The 18,699-nt window shown below is 42.7% G+C and overlaps 1 protein-coding gene across 1 annotated transcript in view; it reads left to right on the top strand.

Moving 5' to 3' along the window:
• stra6 (signaling receptor and transporter of retinol STRA6) overlaps nucleotides 1-18,699 on the top strand; it is a 124,111-nt gene that overhangs the window by 91,934 nt on the left and 13,478 nt on the right. The gene's annotated exons all lie outside the window — the stretch shown is intronic.

Below are 18,699 nucleotides of genomic sequence, written 5' to 3' on the forward strand. Positions count from 1 at the left end.
GTCCTGTAACCTACCCCTAGTGGTGTTTACTAGTCCTGTAACCTACCTCTAGTGGTGTTTACTAGTCCTGTAACCTGCCTCTAGTGGTGTTTACTAGTCCTGTAACCTGCCTCTAGTGGTGTTTACTAGTCCTGTAACCTACCCCCTAGTGGTGTTTACTAGTCCTGTAACCTACCTCTAGTGGTGTTTACTAGTCCTGTAACCTGCCTCTAGTGGTGTTTACTAGTCCTGTAACCTGCCTCTAGTGGTGTTTACTAGTCCTGTAACCTACCTCTAGTGGTGTTTACTAGTCCTGTAACCTACCTCTAGTGGTGTTTACTAGTCCTGTAACCTGCCTCTAGTGGTGTTTACTAGTCCTGTAACCTGCCTCTAGTGGTGTTTACTAGTCCTGTAACCTGCCTCTAGTGGTGTTTACTAGTCCTGTAACCTGCCTCTAGTGGTGTTTACTAGTCCTGTAACCTGCCTCTAGGGGTGTTTACTAATCCTGTAACCTGCCTCTAGTGGTGTTTACTAGTCCTGTAACCTGCCTCTAGTGGTGTTTACTAGTCCTGTAACCTGCCTCTAGTGGTGTTTACTAGTCCTGTAACCTGCCTCTAGTGGTGTTTACTAGTCCTGTAACCTGCCTCTAGTGGTGTTTACTAGTCCTGTAACCTACCTCTAGTGGTGTTTACTAGTCCTGTAACCTACCTCTAGTGGTGTTTACTAGTCCTGTAACCTACCTCTAGTGGTGTTTACTAGTCCTGTAACCTACCTCTAGTGGTGTTTACTAGTCCTGTAACCTACCTCTAGTGGTGTTTACTAGTCCTGTAACCTACCTCTAGTGGTGTTTACTAGTCCTGTAACCTACCTCTAGTGGTGTTTACTAGTCCTGTAACCTACCTCTAGTGGTGTTTACTAGTCCTGTAACCTACCTCTAGTGGTGTTTACTAGTCCTGTAACCTACCTCTAGTGGTGTTTACTAGTCCTGTAACCTACCTCTAGTGGTGTTTACTAGTCCTGTAACCTACCTCTAGTGGTGTTTACTAGTCCTGTAACCTACCCCTAGTGGTGTTTACTAGTCCTGTAACCTACCCCTAGTGGTGTTTACTAGTCCTGTAACCTACCCCTAGTGGTGTTTACTAGTCCTGTAACCTACCCCTAGTGGTGTTTACTAGTCCTGTAACCTGCCTCTAGTGGTGTTTACTAGTCCTGTAACCTACCTCTAGTGGTGTTTACTAGTCCTGTAACCTGCCTCTAGTGGTGTTTACTAGTCCTGTAACCTACCTCTAGTGGTGTTTACTAGTCCTGTAACCTACCTCTAGTGGTGTTTACTAGTCCTGTAACCTGCCTCTAGTGGTGTTTACTAGTCCTGTAACCTACCTATAGTGGTGTTTACTAGTCCTGTAACCTGCCTCTAGTGGTGTTTACTAGTCCTGTAACCTACCTCTAGTTGTGTTTACTAGTCCTGTAACCTACCTCTAGTGGTGTTTACTAGTCCTGTAACCTGCCTCTAGTGGTGTTTACTAGTCCTGTAACCTGCCTCTAGTGGTGTTTACTAGTCCTGTAACCTGCCTCTAGTGGTGTTTACTAGTCCTGTAACCTGCCTCTAGTGGTGTTTACTAGTCCTGTAACCTGCCTCTAGTGGTGTTTACTAGTCCTGTAACCTACCTCTAGTGGTGTTTACTAGTCCTGTAACCTGCCTCTAGTGGTGTTTACTAGTCCTGTAACCTGCCTCTAGTGGTGTTTACTAGTCCTGTAACCTACCTCTAGTGGTGTTTACTAGTCCTGTAACCTACCTCTAGTGGTGTTTACTAGTCCTGTAACCTACCTCTAGTGGTGTTTACTAGTCCTGTAACCTGCCTCTAGTGGTGTTTACTAGTCCTGTAACCTACCTCTAATGGTGTTTACTAGTCCTGTAACCTACCTCTAGTGGTGTTTACTAGTCCTGTAACCTGCCTCTAGTGGTGTTTACTAGTCCTGTAACCTACCTCTAGTGGTGTTTACTAGTCCTGTAACCTACCTCTAGTGGTGTTTACTAGTCCTGTAACCTACCTCTAGTGGTGTTTACTAGTCCTGTAACCTACCTCTAGTGGTGTTTACTAGTCATGTAACCTGCCTCTAGTGGTGTTTACTAGTCCTGTAACCTGCCTCTAGTGGTGTTTACTAGTCCTGTAACCTACCTCTAGTGGTGTTTACTAGTCCTGTAACCTGCCTCTAGTGGTGTTTACTAGTCCTGTAACCTACCTCTAGTGGTGTTTACTAGTCCTGTAACCTGCCTCTAGTGGTGTTTACTAGTCCTGTAACCTACCTCTAGTGGTGTTTACTAGTCCTGTAACCTGCCTCTAGTGGTGTTTACTAGTCCTGTAACCTGCCTCTAGTGGTGTTTACTAGTCCTGTAACCTGCCTCTAGTGGTGTTTACTAGTCCTGTAACCTGCCTCTAGTGGTGTTTACTAGTCCTGTAACCTGCCTCTAGTGGTGTTTACTAGTCCTGTAACCTGCCTCTAGTGGTGTTTACTAGTCCTGTAACCTGCCTCTAGTGGTGTTTACTAGTCCTGTAACCTGCCTCTAGTGGTGTTTACTAGTCCTGTAACCTGCCTCTAGTGGTGTTTACTAGTCCTGTAACCTGCCTCTAGTGGTGTTTACTAGTCATGTAACCTGCCTCTAGTGGTGTTTACTAGTCCTGTAACCTGCCTCTAGTGGTGTTTACTAGTCCTGTAACCTACCTCTAGTGGTGTTTACTAGTCCTGTAACCTACCTCTAGTGGTGTTTACTAGTCCTGTAACCTACCTCTAGTGGTGTTTACTAGTCCTGTAACCTACCTCTAGTGGTGTTTACTAGTCCTGTAACCTACCTCTAGTGGTGTTTACTAGTCCTGTAACCTACCTCTAGTGGTGTTTACTAGTCCTGTAACCTACCTCTAGTGGTGTTTACTAGTCCTGTAACCTACCTCTAGTGGTGTTTACTAGTCCTGTAACCTACCTCTAGTGGTGTTTACTAGTCCTGTAACCTACCTCTAGTGGTGTGTACTAGTCCTGTAACCTACCTCTAGTGGTGTTTACTAGTCCTGTAACCTACCTCTAGTGGTGTTTACTAGTCCTGTAACTTACCTCTAGTGGTGTTTACTAGTCCTGTAACCTGCCTCTAGTGGTGTTTACTAGTCCTGTAACCTACCTCTAGTGGTGTTTACTAGTCCTGTAACCTACCTCTAGTGGTGTTTACTAGTCCTGTAACCTACACTCTAGTGGTGTTTACTAGTCCTGTAACCTACCTCTAGTGGTGTTTACTAGTCCTGTAACCTACCTCTAGTGGTGTTTACTAGTCCTGTAACCTTCCTCTAGTGGTGTTTACTAGTCCTGTAACCTACCTCTAGTGGTGTTTACTAGTCCTGTAACCTACCTCTAGTGGTGTTTACTAGTCCTGTAACCTACCTCTATTGGTGTTTACTAGTCCTGTAACCTACCTCTAGTGGTGTTTACTAGTCCTGTAACCTACCTCTAGTGGTGTTTACTAGTCCTGTAACCTACCTCTAGTGGTGTTTACTAGTCCTGTAACCTACCTCTAGTGGTGTTTACTAGTCCTGTAACCTACCTCTAGTGGTGTTTACTAGTCCTGTAACCTACCTCTAGTGGTGTTTACTAGTCCTGTAACCTACCTCTAGTGGTGTGTACTAGTCCTGTAACCTACCTCTAGTGGTGTTTACTAGTCCTGTAACCTGCCTCTAGTGGTGTTTACTAGTCCTGTAACCTACCTCTAGTGGTGTTTACTAGTCCTGTAACCTGCCTCTAGTGGTGTTTACTAGTCCTGTAACATACCTCTAGTGGTGTTTACTAGTCCTGTAACCTACCTCTAGTGGTGTTTACTAGTCCTGTAACCTACCTCTAGTGGTGTTTACTAGTCCTGTAACCTACCTCTAGTGGTGTTTACTAGTCCTGTAACCTACCTCTAGTGGTGTTTACTATTCCTGTAACCTACCTCTAGTGGTGTTTACTAGTCCTGTAACCTACCTCTAGTGGTGTTTACTAGTCCTGTAACCTTCCTCTAGTGGTGTTTACTAGTCCTGTAACCTTCCTCTAGTGGTGTTTACTAGTCCTGTAACCTACCTCTAGTGGTGTTTACTAGTCCTGTAACCTACCTCTAGTGGTGTTTACTAGTCCTGTAACCTACCTCTAGTGGTGTTTACTAGTCCTGTAACCTACCTCTAGTGGTGTTTACTAGTCCTGTAACCTACCTCTAGTGGTGTTTACTAGTCCTGTAACCTACCTCTAGTGGTGTTTACTAGTCCTGTAACCTACCTCTAGTGGTGTTTACTAGTCCTGTAACCTACCTCTAGTGGTGTTTACTAGTCCTGTAACCTACCTCTAGTGGTGTTTACTAGTCCTGTAACCTACCTCTAGTGGTGTGTACTAGTCCTGTAACCTACCTCTAGTGGTGTTTACTAGTCCTGTAACCTGCCTCTAGTGGTGTTTACTAGTCCTGTAACCTACCTCTAGTGGTGTTTACTAGTCCTGTAACCTGCCTCTAGTGGTGTTTACTAGTCCTGTAACATACCTCTAGTGGTGTTTACTAGTCCTGTAACCTACCTCTAGTGGTGTTTACTAGTCCTGTAACCTACCTCTAGTGGTGTTTACTAGTCCTGTAACCTACCTCTAGTGGTGTTTACTAGTCCTGTAACCTACCTCTAGTGGTGTTTACTAGTCCTGTAACCTACCTCTAGTGGTGTTTACTAGTCCTGTAACCTACCCCTAGTGGTGTTTACTAGTCCTGTAACCTACCTCTAGTGGTGTTTACTAGTCCTGTAACCTACCCCTAGTGGTGTTTACTAGTCCTGTAACCTACCTCTAGTGGTGTTTACTAGTCCTGTAACCTACCTCTAGTGGTGTTTACTAGTCCTGTAACCTACCTCTAGTGGTGTTTACTAGTCCTGTAACCTACCTCTAGTGGTGTTTACTAGTCCTGTAACCTACCTCTAGTGGTGTTTACTAGTCCTGTAACCTACCTCTAGTGGTGTTTACTAGTCCTGTAACCTACCTCTAGTGGTGTTTACTAGTCCTGTAAGATACCTCTAGTGGTGTTTACTAGTCCTGTAACCTACCTCTAGTGGTGTTTACTAGTCCTGTAACCTACCTCTAGTGGTGTTTACTAGTCCTGTAACCTGCCTCTAGTGGTGTTTACTAGTCCTGTAACCTACCTCTAATGGTGTTTACTAGTCCTGTAACCTACCTCTAGTGGTGTTTACTAGTCCTGTAACCTGCCTCTAGTGGTGTTTACTAGTCCTGTAACCTACCTCTAGTGGTGTTTACTAGTCCTGTAACCTACCTCTAGTGGTGTTTACTAGTCCTGTAACCTACCTCTAGTGGTGTTTACTAGTCCTGTAACCTACCTCTAGTGGTGTTTACTAGTCCTGTAACCTACCTCTAGTGGTGTTTACTAGTCATGTAACCTGCCTCTAGTGGTGTTTACTAGTCCTGTAACCTGCCTCTAGTGGTGTTTACTAGTCCTGTAACCTACCTCTAGTGGTGTTTACTAGTCCTGTAACCTGCCTCAAGTGGTGTTTACTAGTCCTGTAACCTGCCTCTAGTGGTGTTTACTAGTCCTGTAACCTGCATCTAGTGGTGTTTACTAGTCCTGTAACCTACCTCTAGTGGTGTTTACTAGTCCTGTAACCTGCCTCTAGTGGTGTTTACTAGTCCTGTAACCTACCTCTAGTGGTGTTTACTAGTCCTGTAACCTGCCTCTAGTGGTGTTTACTAGTCCTGTAACCTGCCTCTAGTGGTGTTTACTAGTCCTGTAACCTGCCTCTAGTGGTGTTTACTAGTCCTGTAACCTGCCTCTAGTGGTGTTTACTAGTCCTGTAACCTGCCTCTAGTGGTGTTTACTAGTCCTGTAACCTGCCTCTAGTGGTGTTTACTAGTCCTGTAACCTGCCTCTAGTGGTGTTTACTAGTCCTGTAACCTACCTCTAGTGGTGTTTACTAGTCCTGTAACCTGCCTCTAGTGGTGTTTACTAGTCCTGTAACCTGCCTCTACTGGTGTTTACTAGTCCTGTAACATGCCTCTAGTGGTGTTTACTAGTCCTGTAACCTACCTCTAGTGGTGTTTACTAGTCCTGTAACCTACCTCTAGTGGTGTTTACTAGTCCTGTAACCTACCTCTAGTGGTGTTTACTAGTCCTGTAACCTACCTCTAGTGGTGTTTACTAGTCCTGTAACCTACCTCTAGTTGTGTTTACTAGTCCTGTAACCTACCTCTAGTGGTGTTTACTAGTCCTGTAACCTACCTCTAGTGGTGTTTACTAGTCCTGTAACCTACCTCTAGTGGTGTTTACTAGTCCTGTAACCTACCTCTAGTGGTGTTTACTAGTCCTGTAACCTACCTCTAGTGGTGTGTACTAGTCCTGTAACCTACCTCTAGTGGTGTTTACTAGTCCTGTAACCTACCTCTAGTGGTGTTTACTAGTCCTGTAACTTACCTCTAGTGGTGTTTACTAGTCCTGTAACCTGCCTCTAGTGGTGTTTACTAGTCCTGTAACCTACCTCTAGTGGTGTTTACTAGTCCTGTAACCTACCTCTAGTGGTGTTTACTAGTCCTGTAACCTACCTCTAGTGGTGTTTACTATTCCTGTAACCTACCTCTAGTGGTGTTTACTAGTCCTGTAACCTACCTCTAGTGGTGTTTACTAGTCCTGTAACCTTCCTCTAGTGGTGTTTACTAGTCCTGTAACCTACCTCTAGTGGTGTTTACTAGTCCTGTAACCTACCTCTAGTGGTGTTTACTAGTCCTGTAACCTACCTCTAGTGGTGTTTACTAGTCCTGTAACCTACCTCTAGTGGTGTTTACTAGTCCTGTAACCTACCTCTAGTGGTGTTTACTAGTCCTGTAACCTACCTCTAGTGGTGTTTACTAGTCCTGTAACCTACCTCTAGTGGTGTTTACTAGTCCTGTAACCTACCTCTAGTGGTGTTTACTAGTCCTGTAACCTACCTCTAGTGGTGTTTACTAGTCCTGTAACCTACCTCTAGTGGTGTTTACTAGTCCTTTAACCTACCTCTAGTGGTGTTTACTAGTCCTGTAACCTACCTCTAGTGGTGTTTACTAGTCCTGTAACCAACCTCTAGTGGTGTTTACTAGTCCTGTAACCTGCCTCTAGTGGTGTTTACTAGTCCTGTAACCTACCTCTAGTGGTGTTTACTAGTCCTGTAACCTACCTCTAGTGGTGTTTACTAGTCCTGTAACCTGCCTCTAGTGGTGTTTACTAGTCCTGTAACCTACCTCTAGTGGTGTTTACTAGTCCTGTAACCTACCTCTAGTGGTGTTTACTAGTCCTGTAACCTACCTCTAGTGGTGTTTACTAGTCCTGGTCCCCTTCTGATACATCACTCTGATACATCACTCTGCTACATCACTCTGATACATCACTCTGCTACATCACTCTGCTACATCACTCTGATACATCACTCTGATACATCACTCTGCTACATCACTCTGCTACATCACTCTGATACATCACTCTGCTACATCACTCTGCTACATCACTCTGCTACATCACTCTGATACATCACTCTGATACATCACTCTGATACATCACTCTGATACATCACTCTGATACATCACTCTGATACATCACTCTGATACATCACATCTCTGATACATCACTCTGATACATCACTCTGATACATCACTCTGATACATCACTCTGATACATCACTCTGATACATCACTCTGCTACATCAATCTGATACATCACTCTGCTACATCACTCTGCTACATCACTCTGATACATCACTCTGATACATCACTCTGATACATCACTCTGATACATCACTCTGATACATCACTTTGATACATCACATCTCTGATACATCACTCTGATACATCACTCTGATACATCACTCTGATACATCACTCTGCTACATCACATCTCTGATACATCACTCTGATACATCACATCTCTGATACATCCCTCTGATACATCACTCTGATACATCACTCTGATACATCACTCTGATACATCACATCTCTGATACATCACTCTGATACATCACTCTGATACATCACTCTGCTACATCACTCTGATACATCACATCTCTGATACATCACTCTGATACATCACTCTGATACATCACTCTGATACATCACTCTGATACATCACATCTCTGATACATCACTCTGATACATCACTCTGATACATCACTCTGCTACATCACTCTGATACATCACTGAAACATCACACTGATACATCACTCTGATACATCACTCTGATACATCACATCTCTGATACATCACTCTGATACATCACTCTGATACATCACTCTGATACATCACATCTCTGATACATCACTCTGATACATCACTCTGATACATCACTCTGATACATCACTCTGATACATCACTCTGATACATCACTCTGCTACATCACTCTGATACATCACATCTCTGATACATCACTCTGATACATCACTCTGATACATCACTCTGATACATCACTCTGATACATCACATCTCGGATACATCACTCTGATACATCACTCTGATACATCACTGATACATCACACTGATACATCACTCTGCTACATCACTCTTATACATCACATCTCTGATACATCACTCTGATACATCACTCTGATACATCACTCTGATACATCACACTGATACATCACTCTGCTACATCACTCTGATACATCACATCTCTGATACATCACTCTGATACATCACTGATACATCACACTGATACATCACTCTGCTACATCACTCTGATACATCACATCTCTGATACATCACTCTGATACATCACTCTGATACATCACTCTGATACATCACACTGATACATCACTCTGCTACATCACTCTGATACATCACATCTCTGATACATCACTCTGATACATCACTCTGATACATCACTCTGATACATCACACTGATACATCACTCTGCTACATCACTCTGATACATCACATCTCTGATACATCACTCTGATACATCACTCTGATACATCACTCTGCTACATCACTCTGCTACATCACTCTGATACATCACTCTGATACATCACTGATACATCACTCTGATACATCACTCTGATACATCACTCTGATACATCACTCTGCTACATCACTCTGATACATCACTCTGATACATCACTGATACATCACACTGATACATCACTCTGCTACATCACTCTGATACATCACATCTCTGATACATCACTCTGATACATCACTCTGATACATCACTCTGATACATCACACTGATACATCACTCTGCTACATCACTCTGATACATCACATCTCTGATACATCACTCTGATACATCACTCTGCTACATCACTCTGCTACATCACTCTGCTACATCACTCTGATACATCACTCTGATACATCACTGATACATCACTCTGATACATCACTCTGATACATCACTCTGCTACATCACTCTGATACATCACTCTGCTACATTACTCTGATACATCACTCTGCTACATCACTCTGATACATCACTCTGATACATCACTCTGATACATCACTCTGATACATCACTCTGCTACATCACTCTGATACATCACTCTGATACATCACTCTGCTACATCACTCTGCTACATCACTCTGATACATCACTCTGATACATCACTCTGATACATCACTCTGATACATCACTCTGATACATCACTCTGCTACATCACTCTGATACATCACTCTGCTACATCACTCTGATACATCACTCTGATACATCACTCTGATACATCACTCTGCTACATCACTCTGATACATCACTCTGCTACATCACTCTGATACATCACTCTGATACATCACTCTGATACATCACTCTGATACATCACTCTGATACATCACTCTGCTACATCACTCTGCTACATCACTCTGATGCATCACTCTGATACATCACTCTGATACATCACTCTGATACATCACTCTGATACATCACTCTGATACATCACTCTGCTACATCACTCTGATACATCACTCTGCTACATCACTCTGATACATCACTCTGATACATCACTCTGATACAATACTCTGATACATCACTCTGATGCATCACTCTGCTACATCACTCTGCTACATCACTCTGATACATCACTCTGATACATCACTCTGATACATCACTCTGCTACATCACTCTGCTACATCACTCTGATACATCACTCTGATACATCACTCTGATACATCACTCTGCTACATCACTCTGATACATCACTCTGATACATCACTCTGATACATCACTCTGATACATCACTCTGCTACATCACTCTGATACATCACTCTGATACATCACTCTGATACATCACTCTGATACATCACTCTGCTACATCACTCTGCTACATCACTCTGCTACATCACTCTGCTACATCACTCTTATACATCACTCTGATACATCACTGATACATCACTCTGCTACATCACTCTGCTACATCACTCTGATACATCACTCTGATACATCACTGATACATCACTCTGATACATCACTCTGATACATCACTCTGCTACATCACTCTGCTACATCACTCTGATACATCACTCTGCTACATCACTCTGCTACATCACTCTGATACATCACTCTGCTACATCACTCTGCTACATCACTCTGATGCATCACTCTGCTACATCACTCTGCTACATCACTCTGATACATCACTCTGATACATCACTCTGATACATCACTCTGCTACATCACTCTGCTACATCACTCTGATACATCACTCTGATACATCACTCTGATACATCACTCTGCTACATCACTCTGATACATCACTCTGATACATCACTCTGATACATCACTCTGATACATCACTCTGCTACATCACTCTGATACATCACTCTGATACATCACTCTGATACATCACTCTGATACATCACATCTCTGATACATCACTCTGATACATCACTCTGCTACATCACTCTGCTACATCACTCTGCTACATCACTCTGATACATCACTCTGAATTACATCACTCTGATACATCACTCTGATACATCACTCTGCTACATCACTCTGATACATCACTCTGCTACATTACTTGATACATCACTCTGCTACATCACTCTGATACATCACTCTGATACATCACTCTGATACATCACTCTGATACATCACTCTGCTACATCACTCTGATACATCACTCTGATACATCACTCTGCTACATCACTCTGCTACATCACTCTGATACATCACTCTGATACATCACTCTGATACATCACTCTGATACATCACTCTGATACATCACTCTGCTACATCACTCTGATACATCACTCTGCTACATCACTCTGATACATCACTCTGATACATCACTCTGATACATCACTCTGATACATCACTCTGATACATCACTCTGCTACATCACTCTGATACATCACTCTGATACATCACTCTGATACATCACTCTGATACATCACTCTGATACATCACTCTGCTACATCACTCTGCTACATCACTCTGATGCATCACTCTGATACATCACTCTGATACATCACTCTGATACATCCCTCTGATACATCACTCTGATACATCACTCTGCTACATCACTCTGATACATCACTCTGCTACATCACTCTGATACATCACTCTGATACATCACTCTGATACATCACTCTGCTACATCACTCTGATGCATCACTCTGCTACATCACTCTGCTACATCACTCTGATACATCACTCTGATACATCACTCTGATACATCACTCTGCTACATCACTCTGCTACATCACTCTGATACATCACTCTGATACATCACTCTGATACATCACTTGCTACATCACTCTGATACATCACTTCTGATACATCACTCTGATACATCACTCTGATACATCACTCTGCTACATCACTCTGATACATCACTCTGATACATCACTCTGATACATCACTCTGATACATCACTCTGATACATCACTCTGATACATCACTCTGCTACATCACTCTGCTACATCACTCTGATACATCACTCTGATACATCACTCTGATACATCACTCTGATACATCACTCTGCTACATCACTCTGCTACATCACTCTGCTACATCACTCTGATGCATCACTCTGATACATCACTCTGATACATCACTCTGATACATCACTCTGATACATCACTCTGATACATCACTCTGATACATCACTCTGATACATCACTCTGATACATCACTCTGATACATCACTCTGATACATCACTCTGATACATCACTCTGCTACATCACTCTGATACATCACTCTGATACATCACTCTGATACATCACTCTGATACATCACTCTGATACATCACTCTGATACATCACTCTGATACATCACTCTGCTACATCACTCTGCTACATCACTCTGATGCATCACTCTGATACATCACTCTGATACATCACTCTGATACATCCCTCTGATACATCACTCTGATACATCACTCTGCTACATCACTCTGATACATCACTCTGCTACATCACTCTGATACATCACTCTGATACATCACTCTGATACAATACTCTGATACATCACTCTGATGCATCACTCTGCTACATCACTCTGCTACATCACTCTGATACATCACTCTGATACATCACTCTGATACATCACTCTGCTACATCACTCTGCTACATCACTCTGATACATCACTCTGATACATCACTCTGATACATCACTCTGCTACATCACTCTGATACATCACTCTGATACATCACTCTGATACATCACTCTGATACATCACTCTGCTACATCACTCTGATACATCACTCTGATACATCACTCTGATACATCACTTCTGATACATCACCTGATACATCACTCTGCTACATCACTCTGCTACATCACTCTGCTACATCACTCTGCTACATCACTTATACATCACTCTGATACATCACTGATACATCACTCTGCTACATCACTCCTGCTACATCACTCTGATACATCACTCTGATACATCACTGATACATCACTTCTGATACATCACTCTGCTACATCACTCTGCTACATCACTCTGCTACATCACTCTGCTACATCACTCTGATACATCACTCTGCTACATCACTCTGCTACATCACTCTGATACATCACTCTGCTACATCACTCTGCTACATCACTCTGATACATCACTCTGATACATCACTCTGATACATCACTCTGCTACATCACTCTGCTACATCACTCTGATACATCACTCTGATACATCACTCTGATACATCACTCTGATACATCACTCTGCTACATCACTCTGCTACATCACTCTCCTACATCACTCTGATGCATCACTCTGATACATCACTCTGATACATCACTCTGATACATCACACTGATACATCACTCTGCTACATCACTCTGATACATCACTCTGATACATCACTCTGATACATCACTCTGCTACATCACTCTGCTACATCACTCTGATACATCACTCTGATACATCACTCTGATACATCACTGATACATCACTCTGATACATCACTCTGATACATCACTCTGCTACATCACTCTGCTACATCACTCTGATACATCACTCTGATACATCACTGATACATCACACTGATACATCACTCTGCTACATCACTCTGATACATCACATCTCTGATACATCACTCTGATACATCACTCTGATACATCACTCTGATACATCACACTGATACATCACTCTGATACATCACTTCGATACATCACATCTCTGATACATCACTCTGATACATCACTCTGCTACATCACTCTGCTACATCACTCTGCTACATCACTCTGATACATCACTCTGATACATCACTGATACATCACTCTGATACATCACTCTGATACATCACTCTGATACATCACTCTGCTACATCACTCTGATACATCACTCTGATACATCACTCTGATACATCACTCTGCTACATCACTCTGATACATCACTTGATACATCACTCTGATACATCACTTGATACATCACTCTGATACATCACTCTGATACATCACTCTGATACATCACTCTGATACATCACTCTGATACATCACTCTGATACAATCACTGATACATCACTCTGATGCATCACTCTGCTACATCACTCTGCTACATCACTCTGATACATCACTCTGATACATCACTCTGATACATCACTCTGATACATCACTCTGATACATCACTCTGCTACATCACTCTGCTACATCACTCTGATACATCACTCTGATACATCACTCTGATACATCACTCTGATACATCACTCTGATACATCACTCTGATACATCACTCTGATACATCACTCTGATACATCACTCTGATACATCACTCTGATACATCACTCTGCTACATCACTCTGCTACATCACTCTGATACATCACTCTGATACATCACCTGATACATCCTCTGATACATCACTCTGATACATCACTCTGCTACATCACTCTGATACATCACTCTGCTACATCACTCTGATGCATCACTCTGATGCATCACTCTGATGCATCACTCTGATGCATCACTCTGATGCATCACTCTGCTACATCACTCTGCTACATCACTCTGATACATCACTCTGATACATCACTCTGATACATCACTCTGATACATCACTCTGCTACATCACTCTGCTACATCACTCTGATACATCACTCTGATACATCACTCTGATACATCACTCTGATACATCACTCTGCTACATCACTCTGATACATCACTCTGATACATCACTCTGCTACATCACTCTGATACATCACTCTGCTACATCACTCTGATACATCACTCTGATACATCACTCTGATACATCACTCTGCTACATCACTCTGCTACATCACTCAATCAATCAATCAATTTTATTTTATATAGCCCTTCTTACATCAGCTAATATCTCGAAGTGCTGTACAGAAACCCAGCCTAAAACCCCAAACAGCTAGTAATGCAGGTGTAGAAGCACGGTGGCTAGGAAAAACTCCCTAGAAAGGCGAAAACCTAGGAAGAAACTTCTAGAGATGGAACCAGGCTATGAGGGTGGCCAGTCCTCTTCTGGCTGTGCCGGGTGAAGATTATAACAGAACCATGCCAAGATGTTCAAAAATGTTCATAAGTGACAAGCATGGTCAAATAATAATCAGGAATAAATCTCAGTTGGCTTTTCATAGCCGATCATTAAGAGTTGAAAACAGCAGGTCTGGGACAGGTAGGGGTTCCCATAACCGCAGGCAGAACAGTTGAAACTGGAATAGCAGCAAGGCCAGGCGGACTGGGGACAGCAAGGAGTCACCACGGCCGGTAGTTCAGACGTATGGTCCTAGGTGCTCAGGTCTCTCAGTTGGCTTTTCATAGCCGATCATTAAGAGTTGAAAACAGCAGGTCTGGGACAGGTAGGGGTTTCGTAACCGCAGGCAGAACAGTTGAAACTGGAATAGCAGCAAGGCCAGGCGGACTGGGGACAGCAAGGTGTCATCATGCCCGGTAGTCTGACGTATGGTCCTAGGGCTCAGGTTCTCAGAGAGAAAGAGAGAACGAGAGAATTAGAGAGAGCATACTTAAATTCACACAGGACACTGGATAAGACAGGAGAAGTACTCCAGGTATAACCAACTAACCCCAGCCCCGACACATAAACTACTGCAGCATAAATACTGGAGGCTGAGACAGGAGCGGTCCCGGAGACACTGTGGCCCCATCCGAAGAAAACCCGGACAGGGGCCAAACAGGAAGGGATATAACCCCACCCACTCTGCCAAAGCACAGCCCCCGCACCACTAGAGGGATATCCTCAACCACCAACTTACAATCCTGAGACAAGGCCGAGTATAGCCCACAGAGGTCTCCACCACAGCACAAACCAAGGGGGGGCGCCAACCCAGACAGGAAGATCACGTCAGTAACTCAACCCACTCAAGTGACGCACCCCTCCCAGGGACGGCATGAAAGAGCACCAGCAAGCCAGTGACTCAGCCCCTGCAACAGGGTTAGAGGCAGAGAACACTCTGATACATCACTCTGATACATCACTCTGATACATCACTCTGATACATCACTCTGATACATCACTCTGATACATCACTGATACATCACTCTGCTACATCACTCTGCTACATCACTCTGATACATCACTCTGATACATCACTGATACATCACTCTGATACATCACTCTGCTACATCACTCTGATACATCACTGATACATCACTCTGATACATCACTCTGCTACATCACTCTGATATATCACTCTGCTACATCACTCTGCTACATCACTCTGCTACATCACTCTGATACATCACTCTGCTACATCACTTGATACATCACTCTGCTACATCACTGCCATCACTGCTACATCACTCTGCTACATCACTCTGCTACATCACTCTGATACATCACTCTGATACATCACTTCTGATACATCACATCTATGATACATCACTCTGATACATCACTCTGCTACATCACTCTGCTACATCACTCTGCTACATCACTCTGATACATCACTCTGATACATCACTGATACATCACTCTGATACATCACTCTGATACATCACTCTGATACATCACTCTGCTACATCACTCTGATACATCACTCTGATACATCACTGATACATCACACTGATACATCACTCTGCTACATCACTCTGATACATCACATCTCTGATACATCACTCTGATACATCACTCTGATTTATCACTCTGATACATCACACTGATACATCACTCTGCTACATCACTCTGATACATCACATCTCTGATACATCACTCTGATACATCACTCTGCTACATCACTCTGCTACATCACTCTGCTACATCACTCTGATACATCACTCTGATACATCACTTGATACATCACTCCTGATACATCACTCTGCTACATCACTCTGATACATCACTCTGCTACATCACTCTGATACATCACTCTGCTACATCACTCTGATACATCACTCTGATACATCACTCTGCTACATCACTCTGATACATCACTCTGATACATCACTCTGCTACATCACTATGATACATCACTCTGCTACATCACTCTGCTACATCACTCTGCTACATCACTCTGATACATCACTCTGATACATCACTCTGCTACATCACACTGCTACATCACTCTGATACATCACTCTAATACATCACTCTGATACATCACTCTGATACATCACTTGCTACATCACTCTGATACATCACTCTGATACATCACTTGCTACATCACTTGATACATCACTCTGATACATCACTCTGCTACATCACTCTGCTACATCACTCTGATACATCACTCTGATACATCACTCTGCTACATCACTCTGATACATCACTCTGCTACATTACTCTGATACATCACTCTGCTACATCACTCTGATACATCACTCTGATACATCACTCTGCTACATCACTCTGATACATCACTCTGCTACATCACTCTGATACATCACTCTGATACATCACTCTGCTACATCACTCTGATACATCACTCTGATACATCACTCTGCTACATCCACTCTGATACATCACTTGATACATCACTCTGATACATCACTCTGATACATCACTCTGATACATCACTCTGATACATCACTCTGATACATCACTCTGATACATCACTCTGATACAATACTCTGATATCACTTGATGCATCACTCTGCTACATCACTCTGCTACATCACTCTGATACATCACTCTGATACATCACTGATACATCACTCTGATACATCACTCTGATACATCACTTCTGATACATCACTCTGCTACATCACTCTGAACATCACTCTGATACATCACTGATACATCACACTGATACATCACTCTGCTACATCACTCTGATACATCACATCTCTGATACATCACTCTGATACATCACTCTGATTTATCACTCTGATACATCACACTGATACATCACTTGCTACATCACCTGATACATCACATCTCTGATACATCACTCTGATACATCACTCTGCTACATCACTCTGCTACATCACTCTGCTACATCACTCTGATACATCACTCTGATACATCACTGATACATCACTCTGATACATCACTCTGATACATCACTCTGATACATCACTCTGATACATCACTCTGATACATCACTCTGCTACATCACTCTGATACATCACTTCTGATACATCACTCTGCTACATCACTTGATACATCACTCTGATACATCACTCTGATACATCACTCTGCTACATCACTCTGATACATCACTCCTGATACATCACTCTGATACATCACTCTGATACATCACTCTGATACATTACTCTGATACATCACTCTGCACATCACTCTGATACATCACTCTGATACATCACTCTGCTACATCACTCCTGATACATCACTTGCTACATCACTCTGATACATCACTCTGATACATCACTTCTGCTACATCACTCTGATACATCACTCTGATACATCACTCTGCTACATCACTCTGAATCACTCTGATACATCACTCTGATACATCACTTGATACATCACTCTGATACATCACTCTGATACATCACTCTGCTACATCACTCTGATACATCACTCTGATACATCACTCTGATACATCACTCTGATGCATCACTCTGATACATCACTCTGATACATCACTCTGATACATCACTCTGATACATCACTCTGATACATCACTCTGCTACATCACTCTGCTACATCACTCTGATACATCACTCTGATACATCACTCTGATGCATCACTCTGATACATCACTCTGATACATCACTCTGATACATCACTCTGATACATCACTCTGATAACTATACATCACTCTGATACATCACTCTGATGCATCACTCGCGATACATCACTCTGCTACATCACTCTGATACATC

Source organism: Coregonus clupeaformis, unplaced genomic scaffold (genome assembly GCF_020615455.1).
Source record: "Coregonus clupeaformis isolate EN_2021a unplaced genomic scaffold, ASM2061545v1 scaf0337, whole genome shotgun sequence".
NCBI lineage: Eukaryota > Metazoa > Chordata > Actinopteri > Salmoniformes > Salmonidae > Coregonus > Coregonus clupeaformis.